This window comes from Gorilla gorilla, chromosome 18, assembly GCF_029281585.2.
Source record: "Gorilla gorilla gorilla isolate KB3781 chromosome 18, NHGRI_mGorGor1-v2.1_pri, whole genome shotgun sequence".
In the NCBI taxonomy this organism is placed as follows: Eukaryota; Metazoa; Chordata; class Mammalia; order Primates; family Hominidae; genus Gorilla; species Gorilla gorilla.
The window spans coordinates 18356469-18381597 of NC_073242.2; the positions used below are offsets into that span (position 1 = coordinate 18356469).

The window sequence follows — 25129 nt, forward strand, 5'->3', positions numbered from 1 at the left end:
ACATATTCTTTGTAAGTTTTAATATATTTATGTATTATTTATACTTAGATTGTAACCCATAATGTAGATATTATTTTTCCTTCAACTCTTAAGAATATTCTTAAACAATAAAATTAAAATGAATTATAATTTTTGTTGGTTGGGAAAAAGAATAGACACACACGTGACAGTGCATCACTTCACCTCATCATTTCATCTCATTTCATCATTTCATCTCATTTCATCTCATTTTATCGCATCTCATCATATCATCTCATCATTTCATCAAATCTCATCTCATTTCCATTTCATTTTCATTATTTCATTTCACTATTTCATTTAATTTCATCTAATTTCATTTATTTCATTATGTCACTTCATATCATCTCATTTCATCTCATTTTTCATCTCATCATTTCATCTCAATTCATTTCATCTCATCATTTCATCTCCTCATCTCATCACTTCCTCCTTTCATTTCAACATTTCATCTCATCATTTCTTCTCATCTCATTTCAATTTCATTTCATTATTTCATTTCATCTCATTTCATTATTTCACCTAATTTCATTATTTCATCTCATCTCATTTCATCTCATCATTTCATCTCATTTTTCATCTCATTTTTCATCTCATTGAATCTCATTTCATTTTGTCTCATCATTTCAGCTCATCATTTCATCTCACCACATCTCATTTCATCATTTCAACATTTCATCGTTTCATCTCATCTCATCTTTCAATTTCATTTCAATATCATTTCATTTCATCATTTCATCTCATTTCATTATTTCATTATTTCATTTCATCTCATTTCAATTCATCTCATCATTTCATCTCATCATTTTTATCTCATCATTTTTCATCTCATCATTTCATCTCATCATCTCATCTCATCATTTCATCATTTCATCTCATTTCTTCTCATCAATTCATCTCATCAGTTTAACTCATTTCGTCTCATCTCAATTTCATTATTTCATTTCATTTCACTTTATTTCATTTCATCTCATCTCATCATTTCATCTCATCTTACCTCATTTCATCTCATCATTTCTTCTCATCTCATCATTTCATCATTTCATCTCATTTCATCTCATCTCACCTCATCTCATTTCATCTCACCTCATCATTTCATCTCATCCTTTCATTTCATCTCATCATTTCATCTCCTTTCATCTCATCTCACCTCAGCATTTCACCATTTCATCTCATCATTTCTTATTTCATCTCATTTCATTACATCTCATCATTACATCTCAACTCATCTCATCATTTCATCATTTCATCTCATCATTGCATCTCATCATTCATCTCATTTCATCTCATCTCATCATTTCCATTTCATTATTTCATTTCATTTAATTTCATCATCTCATTTAATTTCACCTCATTTCATTATTTCATTTTTTCATTTCATTATGTCATTTCATTTCATCTCATTACATTTCATCTAATTTCATCTGATTTCATCTCATCATTTCATTTCATCTCATTTCATCTCATCTTTTCATCTCATCATTTCATCTCATCATCTCATCAACTCATTTCATCTTATCATTTCATCATTTCATCTCATCATTTCATCTCATCTCGTGTCTTCTCATCTCATTTCAATTTGATTATTTCATTTCATTATTTCATGTCATCTCATCATTTCATCTCATCACATCTCATCATTTCATTTTATTTCATCATTTCATCTTATTTCATCTCATCTCATTTCAATTTTATTTCAATTTCATTTTATTTCATTATTTCATATCATCTCATTATTTCATTATTTCATTTCATTTCATCAGTTCATCTCATTTCATCTCATCATTTTATCTCATCATTTCATCTCATCATCTCCTCTTATTTCATCTCATCATTCATCTCATTTCATATCATTTCATATCATTTTATCTCACCATTTCATTTCATCTCATCTCATCATTTCATCTCATTTCATCGTTACATCTTATTTCATCTCATTTTATGTCATTTCATGTCATCATTTCATCACATCTCATTTTTTCAACTCATCATTTCATCTCATTTCATCTCATCATTTCAACTCATTGCATCTCATCTCATTTCCATTTCATTATTCCATTTCATCATTTCATTTCATTATTTCATTTCATTATGTCATTTCATCTCATCACATTTCATCTCATCCCATTTCATCTCATCTCATTTCATCTCATTTCATCTCATCATTTCTTATTTCATCTCATTTTATCTCATCATTTCATGTCATCTCATCTCAATTTCCTTTCATTATTTCATTTCATCTCATTTCATTACATCTCATCATTACATCTCATCTCATCTCATCATTGCATCTCATCATTTCATCTCATCATTTCCATTTCATTATTTCATCTTTTAATTTCATCATCTCGTTTAATTTCACCTCATTTCATTATTTCATTTCATTTTTTCATTTCATTATGTCATTTCATTTCATCTCATTACATTTCATCTAGTTTCATTTCATCTAATTTCATCTCATCATTTCATTTCATCTCATCATTTCATCTCATCTTTTCATCTCATCATTTCATCTCATCAACTCATTTCATCTTATCATTTCATCATTTCATCTCATCATTTCATCTCATCTCATATCTTCTCATCTCATTTCAATTTCATTTCATTATTTCATTTCATTATGTCATGTCATGTCATCTCATTTCATCTCATCACATCTCATAATTTCATTTTATTTCATCATTTCATCTTATCATTTCATCTCATCTCATTTCAATTTCATTTCAATTTCATTTTATTTCATTATTTCATATCATTTCATCTAATTATTTCATTTCATTTCATTATTTCATATCATTTCATCTCATTATTTCATTTCATTTCATCTCATCAGTTCATCTCATCATTTCATCTCATTTCATCTCATCATCTCCTCTTATCATTTCATCTCATCATTCATCTCATCATTTCATATCATCATTTCATATCATCACTTTATGTCACCATTTCTTTTCATCTCATCTCATCATTTCATCTCATTTCATTCATTACATCTTATTTCATCTCATTTTATGTCATTTCATGTCATCATTTCATCACATCTCGTCTCATCTCATCTTTTCATCTCATCATTTCATCTCATTTCATCTCATCATTTCAACTCATTGCATCTCATCTCATCATTTCCATTTCATTATTCCATTTCATCATTTCATTTCATTATTTCATTTCATTATGTCATTTCATCTCATCTCATCATTTCATCTCATTTCATCTCATTATTTCATCTGATTTCATGTCATCATATCATGTCATTTCATCTAATTTCATCACATCTCATCTCATCATTTAATCTCATCATTTCATCTCATTTCATCTCATCTCATCATTTCATCATTTCATCTCATCATTTCTTATTTCATCTCATTTTATCTCATCATTTCATCTCATCTCAATTCAATTTCCTTTCATTATTTCATTTCATCTCATTCATTTCATCTCATTTCATTACATCTCATCTCATCATTTCATCATTTCATCTCATCATTGCATCTCATCATCTCATCATTTCATCTCATCTCATCATTTCCATTTCATTATTTCATTTCATCATTTAATTTCATCATCTCATTTAATTTCACCTCATTTCATTATTTCATTTCATTTTTTCATTTCATTATGTCATTTCATCTCATTACATTTCATCTAATTTCATTTCATCTAATTTCATCTCATCATTTCATTTCATTTCATCTCATCTTTTCATGTCATCATTTCATATCATCATCTCATCAACTCATTTCATCTTATCATTTAATTTCATCTCATCATTTCATCTCGTCTCGTATCTTCTCATCTCATTTCAATTTCATTTCATTATTTCATTTCATTTTATGTCATGTCATCTCATTTCATCTCATCACATCTCATCATTTCATCATTTTATTTCATCATTTCATCTTATCATTTCATCTCATCTCATTTCAATTTCATTTCAATTTCATTTTATTTCATTATTTCATATCATTTCATCTCATTTCATTATTTCATTTCATTTCATTTCATCTCATCAGTTCATCTCATCATTTCATCTCATTTCATCTCATCATCTCCTCTTATCTCATCATTTCATCTCATCATTCATCTCATCATTTCATATCATCATTTCATATCATCACTTTATGTCACCATTTCTTTTCATCTCATCTCATCATTTCATCTCATTTCATTCATTACATCTTATTTCATCTCATTTTATGTCATTTCATGTCATCATTTCATCACATCTCGTCTCATCTCATCTTTTCATCTCATCATTTCATCTCATTTCATCTCATCATTTCAACTCATTGCATCTCATCTCATCATTTCCATTTCATTATTCCATTTCATCATTTCATTTCATTATTTCATTTCATCATGTCATTTCATCTCATCACATTTCATCTCATCTCATCTCATCATTTCATCTCATTTCATCTCATTTCATCTCATTATTTCATCTGATTTCATGTCATCATTTCATCTCATTTCATCACATCTCATCTCATCATTTAATCTCATCATTTCATCTCATTTCATCTCATCATTTCATCTCATCTCATCATTTCATCTCATCATTTCTTCTCATCTCATCATTGCCATTTCATTATTTCATCATTTCATAATTTCCTTTCATTATTTGATTTCATTTCATCTCATTTCATTATTTCATCTCATTTTTCATCTCATCATTTTTCATCTCATTTCATCTCATCATTTCATCTTATCATCTCATTTCATCATTTCATCTTATCGTTCATCTCATTTCATCTCATCATTTTATCTCATTATATCATCTCATCTCATCTCAATTTCATTATTTCATATCATTTCATTATTTCATTTCATTTCATCTCATCATTTCTTCTCATTTCATCTCGTTTCATCTCATCATTTCATCCATCATCTCATTTCATCTCATCTCATTTCAATTTCTTTTCAATTTTGTCATTTTATCTCATCATTTCATCTCATCATTTCTACTCACCATTTCATCTCAAAATTTCATCTCATCATTTCACCTCATCATTTCATCATTTCATCTCATCATTTCATCTCATCTCAAGTAATCTTATTTCATCTAAGTGAAATGATGTAATGGAATCATGAAATGAAATGGATAGGATGCCCTCAGTGATGTTAAATTTAAAAATTGTTTGTTTTCATGTATTCATTGTTATATTTATATGTATTTATATTTATATTTACTTATATTTCTTTTTACTTATTTTTATTTATATTTTTACTTATTTATTGGTAGACAAGGTCCTGTTCTGTGGCCTAGGCTGGAATGCAGTGGTGCATTCACAGTTCACTGCAGCCTCGAGCAAACCTCCCACCTTAGCCTCCCAGGTAGCTGGGACCCCAGGTGCACACCACCACACCTGGTTAATATTTTATTATTTGTAGAGATGGAGTCTTGCTATGCTGCCCAGGCTGGTCTCAAACTCCTGGGCTCAAGCAATCCTCCTGCCTTCGCAACCCAAAATGCTGGGATTACAGACATGAGCCACAGTGCCCATCCTATTTATTTACTTATTTATTTATTTAATAAAGAAAAGGTCTCAATATGTTGCCCAGGCTGGTCAACTCCTGGACTCAAATGATTCTCCAAACTTGGCCTCTCAAAATGTTGGGATTACAAGTATGAGCCACCATGCCTGGCCTAAAAATAGTATTATATTTTTGCATTATATAATTTTCAATTAAGTAATATGAATATTCTGTACAGGAAATATGCCCTTAATTACATAGGAATAAACATTTGTTACACTGAGAAAAATCTAATAGAGCTAAAAATAAAAATTAATTTGGAGAGGTCATTAGATACTCATACATTCTTATGTTTATATATTCTTTCATATATTCATATATTCTTTTAACAGTATCAATGGTTTGGAGTTATGTGTACAAAACCATGACCTACATTTAATACAACTAATACCAAGCACTTACAATTCAAGGCATATTATATACAAAGCTTTAACTTCTCATCTTCAGATTTTGTTTTTTTTCTTTCTGTTTTGGCAGATACTATGAACACAACATTCAACTCACAGACACTATGGAGCCCTTACTAAGCATAAAGTACTGTGAAAGGCCAGGGCTAGGACAGAACTGAGACAGGGCCAGGGATAGGACAGAACCGGGGCAGGGTCATGGCCAGAGAAAAACCAGGGGCAGGGTCACAGCCAGGGACATAAGAGGACCAAGGCCAGGGCCAGAAGTAGGGCAGAACCAGGGCCAGGGCAGGGACATGGCAGGGCCAGGGCCATGGCAGGATCAGGGCCAGCAGAAGGCCAGGGCAGTGCTAGGGTAGCACAGGGCCAAGGCAGGGCAGGGTCAGTGTAGAGCAAGGAACGGGCCAGGGTGTGGCAGGGCAGGGACAGGGAGGTCCAGGGCCAGAGTCAGGTCCAGGACATGGACAGGGCAGGGCCAGAAACATGGCAGGACCAGAAAGGGGAAAGGGCAAGGGCAAGGCCAGAGAAGGACCACAGTAAAAACATGGCCAGGGAGGGTCCAGGGCAAGGGCAAGGCCAGGGCAGAACCAGAGCCAGGGCAGGCCAAAGGCAGGGCCAGGTCAGCGCAAGGCCAGGGTAGGGCAGGGTCAGTGTAGGGTGAGGGTAGGGCCAGGGTAAGTTCAGGGCCAGGGCAAGTTCAGGGCCAGGGCAGGACTAAGATAGCACAGGGCCAAAGCCAAGGCCCTGTACTAAGATAGCACAGGGCCAGGGCCAAGCATGGCCAGTGTGGGGCCTGGGGATTGTCAGAGCCAGGGCCAGGGTCAAGGCTGAGCCAGGAACAGGGCCAGAGCAAGGGCAGGGCCAGGGAGAAGGCAGAACCAGAGAGGATCCAGAGAAAGGGCAGGGCCAGGGCAGAACCAGGACCAGGATAAGGCAAAGCCAAGCCCAGGGCAGGGCAAGGCCAGGGCAGGGCAAGACCAGGGAAGGGCAAGGCCAGGGTAGAAATGGCCAGTGTATGGACAGGCCAGGGTAGGAAAAGGCCACAGTAGGGCCAAGGCCAAGGCGGGGCAGGGCTAGGGTAGCACAGGTCATGGCCAAAAACAGGGCAGGGCCATAGCAGTGGCAGGACTAGCAACAGGGCCAGGGTAAGCGCTGGACCAGAGCATGGTGGGGACAATACAGGGCCAGGACAGATGATGGCAAGGCAGGTCCAGGGTCATTTCATGGACTCGGTAGGCCTGGGGTCAGGCCAGGGCAGGGAAAGGGCAAGGCCAGGGAGAAGGCAGGGCCAGGGCCAAGGCACTGCCAGGGCAGGGCAGGACCAGTGCAGGGTGAGGGAAAGACCAGGGCATGGAAGGGCAGGGCAGGACCAAGGAAGGGCCAGGAGAGTGCCACGGCAGGGTCAAGGCCAGAACAAGGGTACGGCTGGGGTCAGAAATATGGTAGGGCAAGGGCTGGGCCCAGGCTGGGACATGCAGGGCAGAGCATGGCCTGTGCAAGGCAGGGCCAGAGCCAGGCCATAGAGATGGGAGGGCAACACCAAGGCAGAGTCAGGGTAGATCCAGGGCTGAGCAGAGTCAGGGCAGGTCCAGAGTCGAGGCAGAGCTAGGGCCCAAGCAGGGCCATGGCAGCACCAGGGCAGAAGAGGGCAGGGCAATGCAGGACTGGGCCATGGCAGTGCCTGGTCAACTCTGGGGCAGGGCCAGAAGCAGGACAGGGCCAGGGCCAATGCTCAGACCAGGGACAGGGCATGACAGGAAGTGCCAGAGCAGGGCTGGGCCAACGTTGGGACAGGGCAAATCAGACCAGGACACCTCCAAGTCCAGCTCTGGCCCTGCCTTGGCCCTGGCCCCTTCCTGACCTGACCTTGTCCCTGGCCCTGCCCTATCCATGCCCTGTGTGTTTGACCAGTGTTTTATAACCAGAATCCTACAAGAAACTTCAATCAGCTCTTTTTGTGCATTTTTAGTAGAGATGGGGTTTCACAATGTTGCCCAGGCTGGTTCCAAACTCCTGAGCTCAAGCCATTTGCCTGCCTTGGCCTCCCAAAGTGCTGGGATTACAGGAGTAATCTGGCCAAGTATTTAACTTCTTTATGCCTGTTTCCTACATTTGGAAAATGGGGATGCTTTAAGTACCTAGCACATAGAATTATTGTGAGAATCAATGCCTCACATATTTACATATTGATAAAATTGTACTCATAGAACACTACTGGAAGCAAAGATAGTATTAGTTAAAATTTAGTGATTATCTACTGCAAACATTATTACTATTACAAACAACATAGTATAGACATTATTACCACTACTACAGTTATCTTAAAAATCTAAAATAAAAATTTTATGTAATAGCCTAATGTAATCTCTCCTGCTCTGCCCCGGCTCAGCCCTAGTGCCGGCTCTGCCCCTAGTCCTACCACATCACTGGCCCTGACCCTTCCCTGGTCCTGCTGCTGCCCCAGCCCTTCCCATCTTCAGGCCTTACCATGGCCCTACCCTGGTCCTGACCCTGGCCCTACCCCAGAGAAGGGGTATGGCAGAGCCAGGGAAGGGCCGGGGCAAATAAGGGAAAGGACACATCCAAATCCAGGAAAGGGCCAGGGCCATGACAGAGCCAGGGCGAGTCCTTGGCAGGGCCAAGTTCCAGGCCAGGGCCAGGAAAGGGTCATGGCAGGGTCACTGTACAGCCAAGGTCCAGGCCAAAGCCAAGGCAGGGGCAGGGTCAGGCCTGCATAAGGGCAGGACCAGAGCCAGTGATACGGCAGGGCCAGGGCTGTGCCAGGACAGAACAAGAGCAGAGCAGGGCAGGACCAGAGCCAGGCCATAGAGAGAGTAGAGCAAATGCCAAGCCAAGGCCAGGGTAGTGCCAGGGCTGAGGCAAGGTCAGGGAAGGTCCAGGGCTGAGTCAAGGCTGGAACCAAGACAGGGGCAAAGGCCGGGGCAGATCTAGGGCACAAGCAGGGCAGGCTAGGGCAGGGCAATGGCAAGACCAGGCCATGGCAGGGCCAGCCCAGGATAGAACAGAGCACAGGCAGAGCAGGGCCAGGGCCACGGCTGGGGCAGGACAAGGACCAGTACCGGGGTCCAGGCCAGGGCAAAGGTATGGCCAGGGCAGAGGTAGGGCCAGAACCAGGGTCTGGGTAGGACCAAGGAGGGTCCATTGCAGGGCCAGGGTTCAGACCAGGGCCAGAACAGGGCTGGGACAGGGCCAGGGCCAGGACCAGGAAAGGGCAATGTCAGGATAAGAGCCATGGCAGGACCAGCAATGGGGCTAGGGCCAGGACAGGGACAGGGACAGGGACAGGGCTAAGGCCAGAATAGCATGCCAGGGTAGAGCCAGGCCAAATTAGGGCCAGGACAGGGTCAGACCAGGGCTGGGACAGGGTATGGCCTTAAGTAGCAAAGGGCCAGGGCCAGGGTCCATGCCAGTGACAGCGCTGGTCCAGGGCAGAGGCAGGGCCATGGCCAGGTCAAGGACAAGGCTGGGGCAGGGCCAAGGTCTGGGTCAGGGTCAGCACAAGACCAGGACAGAGCCAGGAGAGGGACAGGGCCATGGTAGGGCCAAGTTAAATTAGGGACAAGACACCTGCAAATCCAATTCAGGGCCAGGGTCAGGGCAGGGCCAGTTCAGGGCCAGGGCCAAGACAGAGCCAGGGCCAGGGCTGTCAGGGTCATTGGCAGGGCCAGGGCCATGGCAGGAGCAGGGTCAGGAGCAGGGGTCAATGCCAGGCCAATGCCACAGATAGGACCAGGTATGTGCTAGGGCCAGTGTGAGGGCCAAGGTGGGGTCAGGGCAGGGCCAAAGGGAGGGCAGGGCCAGGGCAGGGTGGAGTAGGTCCAGGGTAGCACAGTGTTAAGGTAGGGCATGACCAACCAGGGCAGGTCTACGGCTGGGGCCGGGGCAGGGCCAGGGCCGGGGCAGGGCCAGAGCCAGGGCAGGGCCAAGACAGTGGCAGCTCCAGGGCAGGGCCAGGGTTAGGACCACGGACATGTCCAAGGCCAGTGCCAGGGCAAGGACAAGGGCAGGGGCAGGGCCAGGGTCATCTAAGAACCAGGGACAAAGCCAGGCCCAGAGCAGGGCCAGAACAGGTACCTGGCAGGGCTAGGGTCTGGGGCAGGGCCATGGCAGGGCCAGGGCCACAGCCAGGTCTGTGCTATGGCCAGGTACAACACAGTTCCCAGGTAAGGCTAGGATGAAGGCCAAGGTGGGGCCAGGGCAGGGTCAAAGCCAGGCTAGGGCCAAGGCAGGACCAGGGCCGTCAAGGCAGGGCCAGGAAAGCATAGGGCCAAGGCAGGGCAGGGCCAGGCCAGTGCCAAGACCTGGGCAGGGCCAGGGAACAGCCAGGGGAGGACCAGGGCCTGGGCCTGGGCAGGACCAGGTTTGGGGCAGGAGCAAAACAAGGGCAAGGACAGTGCAGGATCTTGGTACAGCCAGGGTCCAGGACAGTGTCAGGGCAGGGCCAAGGCAGGGTCTGGGCCATGGTAAGACCAGCAACAGGGCTGGCGCTAGGCCAGTGACAGGACCACAGTCAGGGCAAGGGCCAGAGCAGTGCAAGGCCAGGGTAGGGCCAGGCATTTCAGGGTCAGGGCCAGAGGAGAACCAGGGCAAGGTCTCAAGCAGGGAGGGGCCAGGGCCAGGGCCAGGACAGGTCCAGGGCAGGGCCATGACAGGGCCAGGGGCTGTGTTAGGGCAAGGGCAGGGCCAGAGCAAGGTAAGGGTCAGGGCCAAGGCCAGGGTAGGGACAGGGCAAGAAATATGGCAGGACCAGGGGCAATGCCAAGGCCAAGGCTGGGCCAGGGCTGAGCCAGGGCTGAGTCAGGGCAGGGCAGGGCAGGGCATGGTATGGCCAGTAGAGGACAGGACAAGAGCCGGTCCACAGAGAGAGCAGGACTGATGCCAAGAAAGAGCCAGGCTAGTGCCAAGGCTGAGGCAGTGTTAGAACATGTCCAGGGCAGGGCCGGGGCCAGGGCCAGAACTGAGCCAGGGCACAGCCAAGGCAGGGTGGGGCAGGGAAATAGCATGGCCGGGTCAGTACTGGGACAGGGCAGAGCAGGGCAAGGCAATGGTAGGGGCAGGGCAGGGACAGGCCAATGCAGAGCCATGTTACGCCGGGGCCAGGACACCTCCAAGTCCACTTCAGGGCCAGGGCTATGGCAGGACAAAGACCAGGGCCAGGGTCAGGGCCAGGTCTGTGCTAGGGCCAGCTCCAGAACAGGGCCTAGCGAAGACTAGGGTGAGGGCCAAGGTAAGGCCAGGGCAGGGTCAAAGGCAGAGTAGGGCCAGGGCAGGGTGATGACACATCCAGAGCACAGCAGGGCATGGTGATGGCCAGACCAGGGGCAGACCACTGCCAGCTCAGGGCCAGGGAGAGGCCAGTGCAGAGCCAGGAAAGGGTCAGGGCCAGGAACAAGGCAGAGCAGGGCCAGGACCATGGCAGAGTCAGGGCAGGTCCTTGACAGGACCAGGTTCCAGGCCAGGGCCAGGGCAGCAGCAGGGGCAGGGCCTGGATAAGGGCAGGGCCAGGGATATGGCAGGACCAGGGCTAGGGCCAGGGCCAGGCCGTAGTGAGGGCAGGGCAAAAGTCGAGGCAGGGTCTGGGCAGGTCCAGGGAGTGGCCAGCACCAAGCGGGGCCGAGGCACAACCAGTGCAGGGTAAGGCAGGGCAATGGCACCACTGGGCCATGACAGGGCAAGGTCAGTGCCAGGAGAGGGCAGAAAAGGCAGGCCCATGGTAGGGCCAGGGCAGGGATGGGCCAAAGCAAGACCAGGACATGTCCAAGGCCAGGTCAGGGCCAGAACAGGAGTAGGACCATGACCACTGGCAGGGCCAGTGCCATGACATGACCAGGGTCAGGACAAGGGGTAGGGCCAGAGCCAGGGCCAGAGCCAAGGTCAGGCCAGTGCCGGTTCAGGGCAGGGCCAGTGCCAGGGCAAGACCAGGGCAGGGACAGGGTAGCACAGGGCCAAGACAGGGTCAGGATGGGACCAGAGCAGGACACGGCCGAGACAGTCCATGTAACAGTAGGGCAGGTACAGGGCAATGCAGGGCAAAGCCAGGCCCATTGCCAATGCACCAGCCTGCCCTACAAGGCGCCTACCACCTGGCCACTGCTGCAGCCCGTCCATCGCTGTAAGCCTGACCCCCAACCCTGGCTGCAGCCGCCTGCCCTCCTAGCGCGGCCGCTCTCCTACCGCTCTGGCACACTGCAGTCTCTGTCGCTGCCACCCACCCGCAGTGAGGCAAGTCGTGGTGTCGCAGGCTCTAGGTGTCTCCTCCTCCTCCTGGCACGGAGCAGCTGGGTGGGCAAAGCCAGAAAAGCCTAGAGGAAGATGTGAGGGGTGGAAGGGTTAGAGCCTCAACTTGTCATGCTGGCCACTGGGTGGCAGGGGCCAGTTTCAGCAAAGGCACTCACACCCACCCTCCAAAGTCCAGCCTCTCCTTTTGGCCCAAGCTGGCCGGGAACTGGGGTCTGGGGTGGGTGCTGGAGACACCACAGCACCCAGCTCCCCACTCCACAGGAACCATTGGGCCCACCGGGGCTGCACTCCTCGGGGAGCAGGAGAAGCAGAAAAATTCAGACCCAGCCAGCCCTCTGCACCCAGGTGACAATTCCTGTTCCAGACGCCTCCACACACAGGGCCCTGTCCCCCATGGTGTCCCCAGGGGTGCCTGGCAGCCTCTGAGGCACAGACCCACAGTGCACAGGCCCAGGAACCATGGTGGGTGTGGTGGCTCTGCCGTGCTCAGGATTCCCACGCAAACGCTGCGTGCCTGCCACATTCCAGTATGACCAAGAGTGGGTCGCCCTCTGGAGTGTGGGGTCAGGGAGAGGAGAACCACTCCTTCCTTGGATGCCAACTCTGCTGACCACTGCCAGCAGTGCAGCCCCTGATAGCACCGAACTCGCCCCCGCTCCACGGCTAGTCCTGCCCTCAATAGCGCCCCCCACCTCCATCCCCCAATGCCGCTAGTAGCGTATACCTGATAGTGCCCTAACCTGTCCTCCTCCACGGGCATTGCAGCCCCAGAAAGTGCCCATAACCCACCCTCACTGCCATGGGAAGTGCAGCCCTGTACAGTGCTACCAACCAGTACCCCTAATGCAGGCAATGACACCCTGGATAGCACCCCCAACCCACCCCACACTGTGAAAGGTGCAGCCCTGGATAGCCCCTGTCCTACCACTCTCTTCATGCTGCAGTCTCTGTCACCGCCACCACCAACCACAGTGAGGCAAGCCAGTGGGCCACAGGCTCTAGCACCCAGCAGCCAGACATGGAGCAGCTCTCGCCGATGGCCAGCTCCTACCACTCTGACCACACTGCTGTCTCCGTGGCCATCTTCTTTGACTACAAAGGAATAAAACTAGATATCAATAAGAAGAGTAATTTTGGAAACAATACAATCGCATGGAAGTTAAACACTACCCTCCTGAATAAATGACTAGCGGGTCAATGAAGATACTAAGACAGAAATTCAAAAATTTCATGAAACAAGGGGTAACGACAACACAGGATACCAAAACTTGTGATGCAGAAAGCAATACAAAGGCAGAGATTTACAGCTATAAGTGCCTACCATCCAAACAAAAGAAAAACTTCAAACAAACAATACATCTTAAATAACCAGTAAAATAACAACAAACTAAACCAAAAATAAGAAAAATAAATAAGATCGTAGCAGAAATAAAATTGAAAGGAAAAACACACAAGATGAAATGAAAAGTTGGTTTTCTGGAAAGCAAAACAAAATGGACAAACTTTTAACCAGGCTAACTAAGAAAAAAGAGACAAGATTCAAATAAATAAAATCAACAGATTAAAAAAGGGAGACATTACAACTAATACTTCAGAAATTCAAAGGATCATAACTGGCTATTATATGCCAATAAATTGGAAAGCCTAGTAGAAATTGGCAAATTCCTAGATGCATACAACCTACTTAGGTTGAACAATGAAAACATCCAAGACCAGAACAGATTGGTAACAAGTAATGAGATTGAAGCCATCAGAAAAAGTCTCCCAGTAAAGAAAAGCCCAGGAACTGATGTCTTCACTGCTGATGGCTTCACACCAAACAATTTAATGACCTAGTACAAATCCTACTCAAACTATTTTGAAAAACAGGAGGGAATACTTCCAAACTTATTCTATGAGACCATTATTACTGTGATACCAAAATCAGACAAAGGCATCAAAGAAGGAAACTACAGGCCAGTATCTCTAATATTGATGCAAAAATTCTCAACGAAATACCAGTGAATCAAATTCAGTAAAACATTAAAAAGATAATTCATCATGATCAAGTGGGATGTATCCCTGGGATGCAAGGGTCACTCAACATACAATGTGATACATCATATCAACCAAATAAACGACAAAAACAGTATGATCATGTCAACTGAAACTGAAAAAGCATTTGATGAAATTCAACATCCCTTCATGCTATTAATCCTCAAATAAACGGGTACAGAAGAAACATACCACAACATAATAAAAACTACAGGAAAGACACCCACAGCTAGAATCATATGGAGAGAGGTCCAGGCTGCAGTGACCTGTGATCCCACCACTGCACTCCAGCCTGGGCAACAGAGTGAAAGCCTGTCTCAAAAAAAAAAAAATACATAAAAAGAGGTATGAGCCTCTTTTACAGGTGCAGTGACTCACATCTGTAATGCTAACACTTTCTGGGAGGCTGAGGTGAGAGGATCTCTTGAGGCCAGGAGTTCAAGATCAGCCTGGGCAAAATAGCAAGACCCTTTATCTACAAAAAATTTTTAAATATTTGCCAGGTGTGGTGGCACGTGCCTGTAGTCTTAAACAATTATCATATGACCCAGATAGTGTATTCCTTAGGGATATACCCAAGGGAAATGAAAATACACATCCACACTAAAATTTGTACACAAATGTTCACAGCAGCATTGTGCATAATAGCCAAAAATTGGGGAAAAAACTCAAGTGCCTATCAACAGAGGAACTGATAAAATATGGTATAGCCATTCAAAAGATTACTCAGCATTAAAAAAGAATGAAGTGTTGATACACGCTACAGCATGGATAAACCTTGAAAACACTGTGCCAAGTGAAAGAAGTCAATCACAAAAGACCATATGTAGTAAGATTTCATTCTGTGAAACCTCCAGAACAGCTAAACTCAGAGACAGAAAGTAAGCTAGTTATTGCCAGGGACTAGGGGAAAAGGGAATAAGGATGATTGCTAATGGGTATGGGATTTCTTGTGGACTGATGAAAATGGTCTGAAAGTATCTAGATACCTGTCCTGTTTGTGCGATTCTGTGAACATACTATAAACCACAAAATTCTGCACTCAAGGGGTTGATTTCATGGTAGGTGAATTTATCTCATTTATCTTTATCTCAATAAAGCTTTTTAAAGACACTTTAAAAAGACATATCTGTATAAGCTACAAAAATAACACACTGAGAGACTAAAATGCTTAATTTTTCCATTTTTCTTCTTCAGTGCAATCTCAAGTCCAAAAGTCTTTCCTTCCTATATATGCATATTTTGTCCAGTGAAACAAGAAACTCTATTAACTTTTTTATTAGAAATAAAAAAAGCCATGTGTGCTGGCTCACAGCTGTGCTTCCAGCTATTCAGAAGGCTGAGGAAGAAGGATCACTTGAGGCCAAGACTGGGAGTTCAAGACCAGCTGAGGCAACATAGCTAGATCCTGTCTTTAAAAATATTTTTTAGGCCAGGCACGGGGGCTCACACCTGTAATCCCAGCACTTTGGGAGGCCAAGGAGGGCAGATCATTTGAGATCAGGAGTTCAAAACCAGCCTGGACAACATGGTGAAACCCCATCTCTACTAAAAATATAAAAATTAGCCAGGTGTAGTGGCGGGCACCTGTAGTTCCAGCTACTTGGGAGGCTGAGGAAGGAGAATTGCTTGAGCCGGGAGGGTGGAGGCTGCAGTGAGGCCAAGATCATTCCACTGCACTCCAGCCTGGGTGACAGAGCAAGACTCCGTCTCAGGAAAAAAAATAAATAAATAAAATAAAACATATATATATACATATTTATGTGTATATGTATATATATATATTTTAGGTTAAAACCCTACTGAAATGAAACTAATAAAATAAAATTCAACTTAATTAAAAAATAGTTCCTGAAATATTAATTTTCAAACAATTCTATTTTAGCTTTGACTCTGAACAAAATATAAACGTCAATTTCAAAATATCACAAAGACTGGCTGGGGGCAGTGGCTCATGCCTGTAATTCCAGCACTTTGGGAGGACGAGGCAGGTGGATCACTAGAGGCCAGGAGTTCCAGAGCAGCCTGGCCAACATAGGGAAACCCAGTCTCTACTAAAAAAATACAACAAAAATTACCTGGGTCTAGTAACCCCAGCTACTCAGGAGGCTGAGGCATTAGAATCGCTGGAATCTGGGAGGTGGAGGTTGCAGTGAGTGGAGATCATGCCACAGCACTCCAACCTGGGCGACAGACTGAGAGTCTGTCTCAAAAAAATAAAAATAAGGCCAGGTGCTGTGGCTCACATCTGTAATCCCAGCACTTTGGGAGGCCAAGGTGGGCAGATCACTTGAGGTCAAGGAGTTTGGGACCAGCCTGGGCAACACAGTGAAACCTCCTCTCTACTAAAAATACATAAATTAGCTGGGCGTGGTGGCACACACTTGTAATGCCAGCTACACCAGAGGCTGAGGCAGGGGAATCGTTTGAATTTGGGAGGTGGAGCTTGTAGTGACCTGAGATTGTGCTACTGCACTCCAGCCTGGATGACAGAGTGAGACCCCATCTCAAAAAAAAAGAAAAAAAAAAAGAAAATTTAAATTTAAAATTTAAAAAAGTCACAAAGACTACAAATACTCAGGTTTAAGCAAATTCCCACTTTTCTTGAACTAACAGTAATTCATATTTGCTTTGTCAAAAATGTAGATATTTACCTGCCTCAATGGAATGAAATCCTAAAAGCCTAGTGTTCTCAAATGATGAAGACAAAGAAACATGCATATTTTAATTTAGAATTTTGATTCAGAATTCATTTTAACCTAGCTGGAGTATACATAATCATTTATGTATTTATTTACTTATTTAAGAGACTGGGTTTCGCTGTGTTATCCAGGATGGAATGCAGTGGCACAACCCTGGCTCACTGCAACTTGTACTTCCTGAGCTCAAGCGATCCTCCCACCTCAGCCTCCAGAGTAGCTGGGACTGCAAGTGCACGTTACCACACCCAGCTAATTTTTGCGGAGACGAGCCTCGCTATGTTTCCCACACTGGTCTCTAACTCCTTGGCTCACTACAGCCTCAAGCCCCTGGGCTCAAGCAATCTGCCTCCCAAAGTGCTGAGATTACAGGAGTGAGCCACCACAACCGGCCTAGTCGATAGTGTATACTAAGCAACATATACCCTGCTTTTGCCTAGAACATACTGAAAACATGGCATTAAAAACAATCACAAAAGTTGGGAGCTGAGAAAAATATACTGTAAAACAAATCTGACAGATATTAATCTCAAGAAGCTCCCGAAAATGTCTCAAGAACTCCTATGCTGCACTCTCCCTAATAATTTAGACTTTCTACAGATATTTTCTGATCATCTACCGTGTGCCCGGCACCATGCCAGGTACCAAGATGCCATGGTGAGGTATACACAACACCGGCTCCTGCTTGCAGGAAGCCTACTCTCTAAAACAGCGCTTGCCAAGCTCGACTGATCACAACTTGGGAGCTTGTTTAAGTTCCAAATCGGCTTCCCTGCTTAGGTGAGCCACCATCCGTGGCATTTTTATCAGGTGCTCCCAATGATTCCTACGCTCTAACGGGTTTGGGAGCAAAGGGTGGGGGTAAGCTCGAGAGCCCAGACCCATCCCGTCCAGCGGGAGCCTCACCTCTAAAGTCCATGTCGCTCAGCATCCTTCCCCCTGACTAGTGGCCCAAACACAGCACGAAGCTGAGGTGGGTGGAACGCTTTCCAAAACGGCGCTCTGTGATGAGCCACCGACAGACTTGCTCGCCTCCGGGAACGAAGAGCTCACTCCTCACAAACCCCACCAGGGAAAGGTAGCACCTGAGCCTCCCGGGCTGTGCGGACACCTGTCTCCCCGCGGGTGCCGCCTACTGCTCCGGTGGACTCCAGTCCCCAGGTTCCGCCCCACGGGGACTGGGGGGAGGGGGGAGGCGCCGCGCGCATTAGGCGCTGACAGTATACCGACCCCCCTCCGGTGTGCGCAGGCCAACACCCATACACACCCTCACACACCCGCACACACTCCCGTGGAAACTGAGGCAGGCAGGCGGCGGACCAGGTCCCGCCGCCTGACGGCTAGCGGCTGGGATGGAACCCGGACTGCGAGACGCCTTCCGCCTCACAGGCACTCCTCAGCCGCTGAGGCCCGGCCCGGCTCCCACCGCCGGAGTTTCACAAAGAAAGTCTCCCGGCCCGAGCCCCTCACGCACTCACCGGCGCCGACGCCCGCGGCGACTGGGGCTCCCACCTCCTTCAGCTCCTTGCGGGGGTCGGCCCTTGGGTCGGCTTGGGCGCCCGCAGCGGCGACTGCTCCACATCCACCGGGTCCGGGCCGCGTCCTCCTCGAGCTAAGGGTCCCGCCAGCTAGGCGCGCGCGCCAGTTCCGCGCGCTATGTTCCCGCCGTGCTGCTCGCCGCCGAGGCGACCCTCACTGCCCCCCAGCCGCGCGCGCCCCCGCGGGCCCACACACGAACTGCGCACGCGCGCGTTCGCCGCGCCCCCCTCCCCTCCCTCCCCGCGCGCCCCGCCTCGCGCCCTCTGGAGCTGGCCGCTGTTCCCAGTGTCTCGCCCACCCCCGCCGGGCCCGTCCGACTCCGCGGGTGAGCGCGTGGTTCCCGGCTCCGCACCGCCGCCTGCCTCTCTGCAGACCACCCCGGACCCGACCCCTCGGCCACTTCCCCACGCTGCCCCTTTCGCTTCCCCCACCACGCGGGGCCTAGGACGAGGGTCTGGGCCAAGAGGAACTTCCCTGCAAGAAGTGCCGAGCTAAGGACGCTACTAAGGGGGCGGGATCGCCACCGTGGAGGTGTGCAAGCAGGTGCCTGCGTCCCGGAGACAGCCAGACTCAACGGAGAAGCTGAGTTGAAGTCCCACATCTCCACTAACCCTTGCATGTTAGGGTCAGGGCTTCGGGACTTGTTTCTCCTAAATCTTTTTTTTTTTTTTTTTTTTTTGAGACAGTCTCGCTCTGTCACCGAGGCTGGAGTGCTGTGGCGCGATCTCGGCTCACTGCAAGCTCCACCTCCCGGGTTCACGCCATTCTCCTGCCTCAGCCTCCCGAGCAGCTGAGACTATAGGCGCCCGCCACCACCTGCTGATTTTTGTATTTTTAGTAGAGGTGGGGTTTCACCGTGTTAGCCAGGATGGTCTCCATCTCCTGACCTCGTGGGTGTTCTCAACCCTTTGTCAAGTGATGCATTCAAAGGATGTCTCATAGCTCAGTTCCCTTCTTCTGGGAACTGTCTTTTGTTATTTTATTTTGTTTATTTGTTTATTTTGAGATAGAGTCTTGCTCTTGTCACCCAGCCTGGAGTGCGGTGGCACAATCTCCGCTCACTACGACCTCTGCCTGCTGGGTTCAAGCAACTCTTCTGCCTCAGCCTCCCAAGTAGCTGGGATTACAGGCGCCTGCCACCATGCCCGGCTAATTTTTGTATTTGTAGTAGAGATGAGGTTTTGCCCTGTTGGCCAGGCTGGTCTCAAACTCCTGACCTCAGGTAATCCTAGTATGAGAACGAGGTGCGGGGTCGAGGAGAAAAGCAGCCTAGTGCTTACACCTGTAGAGGTGTAAGCAAAGATGTGGAACCAACTCAAGTGTCCATCAATGATAGACTGGATGAAAAAATGTGGCATATGTACACCATGAACTACTATGCAGCCATAAAAAAGAATGATTTCAGGTCCTTTGCAGGGACATGGATGAAGCTGGAAGCCATCATCCTCAGCAAACTAACACAGGAACAGAAAACCAAACACCACATGTTCTCACTCATAAGTGGGAGTTGAACAATGAGAACACATGGATACAAGGAGGGGAACATGACACACTGGGATGTGTCGGGGAGAAAAAGCATTAGGAAAGGGGAGGGAGAGCATTAGGACAAATACCTAATGCACGAGGTGCTTCAAACCTAGATGACAGATTGATAGGTGCAGCAAACCACCATGGCACATGTATACTTATGTAAGAAACCTACATGTTCAGCACATGTATCCCAGAACTTAAAGTAAAATTTAAAATAGAAATAAATAGTAATCAAAAATAAAAAAAGAAGTACATACTTCATATTTTCTTAACAAAAATGAAACAATATAGGAAAATCTACACTAATATATTTGAAACAGCTTTGCTTATAATATTCATAAAATGGAAACAAATTTAAAGTACATCAACAGGAGAATAAATCAAAATATTCTCATTTATTTACTTAATGGACTGACTCAGATATAAAATCTTTCTCCTTCCTCTCTCTCTCTCCATACGTACATGAAAACTTTGAGGTTTCACATCAGAGTCAGTCTACGAACTGAATAAATGACAATATGTTGATCTAATTTTATACATTAAATAGTATGAATTAATCTCAAAAATATCAAAGCCCCTTTCGAAAAAAAGGTCTATAATGTTTGATTCCATTTATATAAAGTTCAAAACAGAAAAAAAATGGATCTGTAGTGTCAGAAATCAAAACATTTCCCCTTGCAGGAGTTGACCGCAAGAACAGGGAAAACCCGCGACGTGGGGATGGACTTGCTCTTCAGCTACCTTAGGTATTGAGAACAAGGGTATTCACATTTGCCAGAAACTCTCTAGTGATACATTTCAGATCTATGCATATTTTATTATATGTAAATTTTATCTCATAAAAACAAAAAATAAAAAACTATAGAATAGTTTAAAATTCAGTAAATAATAAAATTAATATTAAAACCCTATCCAACATATGAACATTATTATATGAATTAATAAAATGCATTCAAGTATATGTACTAAAATTAAATCCCAGAAATCAAAAAGACAAAGGTAACATCTTAAACTTAATAATTAATATGCATGCATTTCATAGAGAAGAAAAAAGTCAAGACATGAGGAACATATATTCCTTTTTTCCAATGAAATGTAATTAAATTATTTATACAATATTTTAACCTGTGTCATTAGTATAAATTACTAATATTTTGTGTGATATTACAACTGATAACAACTTTCAAAGAAAAAAAAAGATGCTTGAGAGCACGTGAACTAAATTGAATGTATTCTCAAAGTTGGTCCAACTATTACACTTCAAAGTTCTAATAATACCCTGGTTTGAGTGGGACTTTGAAAAAATTAATTTTAAGAGATAAATTTAAAAAATAAACTGATAATCTGTAATAAAGAGAAATCAGCATTCCATATCAGAGAAAAATGAAAATTTGCAATACATGTAAAGTCCTGAGAAGAAACCTTGAAGCACGGAAAGGGTCTCATGTATAGTAGGTTGTAATACGTCTATTGTTAAAATTATCACCTTTATGTTGTTTTGAAAAATTAAAGCTAAGCATAATGAAATTAATGTTTTTGTGCTCATCTGGTATAACAGCATGTTGAGAAAATGGAAGAGCCCTGTAACCCTGAGGAGGTGGCTTAATCCAAGGAGAGGCATCAGATTTAAAAATATATAATTAAAATTTCATTGAAAATTGAGAAATTTTGGTTGTATCTATTTATGGGGCACAAAGCTATGTTATGGTTTGTGAATGCAATATGGAATAATTGAATCGAGTTAATTCACATATATATTACCTCAAATCGTCAAATCCTTATCTTTTTTGTGACAAGGACATTTGTAATTTTTTCTTGACTATTTTAAAATGACGAATACACTATGTTAAAGCTTAGAAATAGACATCCATTTATGTAAACTATAGAGAATTGTTGAAATCAATTATAGATTCCTCTAATTTATATTTAGCTCATCATTAAGTTTAATTCTTTAGAAAATATTTTAGAATTATTTTGTTATAATGTTAAATATAAATGACTACACATGTATGTATAGGCTTGTGTATTTACACATATGTCTGCAGATGTAAATTAATGTCCCCATAGGTATGTAGTTGCTGGTATGGACAGACATTAATAAAACTAGGCCGGGCGTGGTGGCTCATGCCTGTAATCCCAGCACTTTGGGAGGCCGAGGTGTGCAGATCACGAAGTCAGGAAATCGAGACCACACTGGCCAACATGGTGAAACCCCGTCGATACTAAAAATACAAAAATTAGCCAGGCATGATGGCGCGCACCTGTAATCCCAGCTTCTCGGGAGGCTGAGGCAGGAGAATTGCTTGAACCTGGGAGGTGGAAGACATTGCAGTGAGCTGAGATCGTGCCACTGCACTCTCCAGCCTGGCAACAGAGCAAGACTCCGTCTCAGAAAATATTTATAATATGAGCATGATTATATTGCCAAATATAAAATAAAATATCATAATGGCAACAATCAATTTTACCTGTCACCTTGACTAGACCGTAGTCTCATCTATTCAATCACACACTAGCCTAGGTGTTGCTCCCATGGCATAATACAGGTGTTAGTGGAGCCTGCCATTATTTTTTCCTAAGTCATGAAGAGTGTTCTAGATAATCTAGTTGGGACTGATTCAAAGACAGCATAACAGAAGACGATGGGGCTCCGTGGTGGACGGCAGATGCAGATCTTCCCAGGAATTCCAGCCTGTCTTTCCCGAAGGCCAGTAGTATTGACCTTAAACTGCCTAGCCAGATTCTACAATTATTTTTACCCAGAGCTCACAGCACAATGGAGTGCCCATCCCCAGCTCTTCTCAAAGTCACAGGTGAGAGTCCAAACTCAGATAGTGTGAGAAGCACAAGATCAGCTCTACATCAATATCCCATTGGAGAAAACTAGTATTATTCCCTTCATGGCTAATGTCCACTACATTTTCCAAATGCCTCCATGCACAGAAGACAACAGGAGTGTCCAGACAATGGTGAGTGAGAAAGTCCCCTCAGCCTACCCAGGTCCTGCAGACCCAAGCCCTGGAATTTTGACTACAGAAAACACAGCATAGTTGGGTGGAGAGACCAGTGTGTGCTCATTTTTAATGTAATCAAGTTACAGAAGATTAGATACATAGTTTCAATGGGTCCATAAACATGATTCATATAAACATGCTCATTTACTAGAACAGAAGGTTGAGAGGTCCCAGAAGTACTTATACCACATTAACAACACACATACCCATTATCACAATATTTTATTTTAACACTATCCTTTAAAATCAGAAACAAGCAATCTTTATATAAATGGCTAATTCTATGTATGAAAAAGGTGATAAAGAAACAAGCTTAGAATCTATTTTAATATCAGGAAAACAGGGAAGTGTTCAAAAACAAAAGGATCAGCTTTGCTGTAAGGATGCAGGATCCAAACTAAATGAGCTCCCAGCACCTAATAAAGCTGTGGAGATTTGAACAAGAAAATGAATACTGTAGCATGGATCTTCTTCAGAGTATGAAACAGACATCCATAAACCAATATGGATGTTAATAGATGATTAAACAAAGAAACGATGGGAAGAACACGTCTTCTTATAGAAGTATTCCAAATATCTCAGGCAGATATTCCTCCAATCAATAGGTGAAGGCTAAACACTCATGAGCTGATTGTGTCCTGAGATTAGAGACATGGAATAAATAATCACTATTAGTGTATTTTATAATGAGACTTCAGATATAATGCCAAATACATGATCTATGAATGAATTTTTTTTATGTTTTTTGTCTAAATTTGTGCACACACACACACACACACACATATTTTTTGAAATACCCACTGATAAGAGAGAAAAAGGCAACCACAGACTGGGAGAAAATACTTCCAAGTCATATATTTGTTAAATCAATTCTTTCAATTTGTTAAATGACTTTTATAATCAATATGCAAGTAAACTTACAACTAATGAAAAGAAAACAATGGAGATAAAAATGAACCAAATATCAGGAAAGGCATCTCAGCAAAAATTATACAAAAATTGTTTAATATAAATTTTTTAATTTGGGACATGTGCATTTAAATAAATATTAGATGCCATTACTCACCTATCGGCATGGCTAAAACTCACAATACTCATGATGATAAATGGTAACATGAATGTGGAAAAACAAGAAATGGCATGCATTGATGGTGGGAATTCAAAACGTTACATGCACAAAATGAGATTTTTTGGCATTTTTAAAATAGAGATAAAAGTAGAGTTAAAATGTGAACTTGTGCTTGTGTTCCGAAGTATTTACAACGTTGATTCAGAAAATGATGTTTACAAAGATTGATTCAGAGGAAGTTCTGTATCAGATTTGTTAATGTGATTCATTCTACAATCCCTGAAATTTGCTTGCAGAATAAATGTTGTATGAAAAATATCTCAAATAACTAAAATCCTGTCCACTCAAGCCCTTGTCCAGGGGCCCATCGCACCCAGTGCAAGTAGCAGTAGGTGAAGGTGTATCCAGAAGCCTTGCAGGAGACCTTCACTGAGGCCCCAGGCTTCTTCACCTCAGCCCCAGACTGCACCAGCTGCACCAGGAAGTGGGCACCTGTGGGGAGGACACAGGATGGATGAAAGCCCCCTTGACTGGACTCAATCCCCTCCTCAGTACTGGGACCTGGGAACCCCTTACCTGTGGCTGCTGCCACCAAGAAGAGGATCTTGCAGGTCCAGCCCATGGTGAGATGTGCTCTCAGGGGATTCTCTCAGGTGATTCTCTCAGGGCACAGAACATATTTACCTCAGTGGATATCAGTATATTTGCATATTCATAAGACAAAGCCTTTCTTAACTCAAAGCCCAATCCGTGATAAGAAAGGGAAGATAAATGACACATCAGCCTTACAAGAGTGAGATGAAGATGGTTGAAGTCCTAATCCTGCTTGAGGAAATGCATGCCCTGCTCCATTTACAAACATTTGTGGACAGACATCCTTTCACTGAAGAATAAGCCCATACAGAACAGGCTCCTCACTGTAAGCCTATATTGGATTAGCATAGAGACCACCTGGATCATTTTTGGAACCATCACTCTCCATCACACTGAGCAGGTGCCTTGGTTTTTTCCTGGACCCATCAG

At 44.5% G+C, this 25129-nt stretch overlaps 1 long non-coding RNA gene across 1 annotated transcript in view; it reads right to left on the reverse strand.

The window, feature by feature from the left end:
- LOC115933101 (uncharacterized) overlaps positions 1–18675 on the reverse strand; it is a 29857-nt gene extending 11182 nt beyond the window's left edge. The window contains exons 1-3 of the long non-coding RNA XR_010131506.1: positions 18433–18675; positions 13147–13313; positions 12194–12283 (exon numbers count right to left, since the gene is read on the reverse strand). This is a non-coding gene — a long non-coding RNA (uncharacterized lncRNA). The remainder of the gene's footprint in view (positions 1–12193; positions 12284–13146; positions 13314–18432) is intronic.
- Between the last annotated feature and the right edge of the window lie 6454 nt (positions 18676–25129).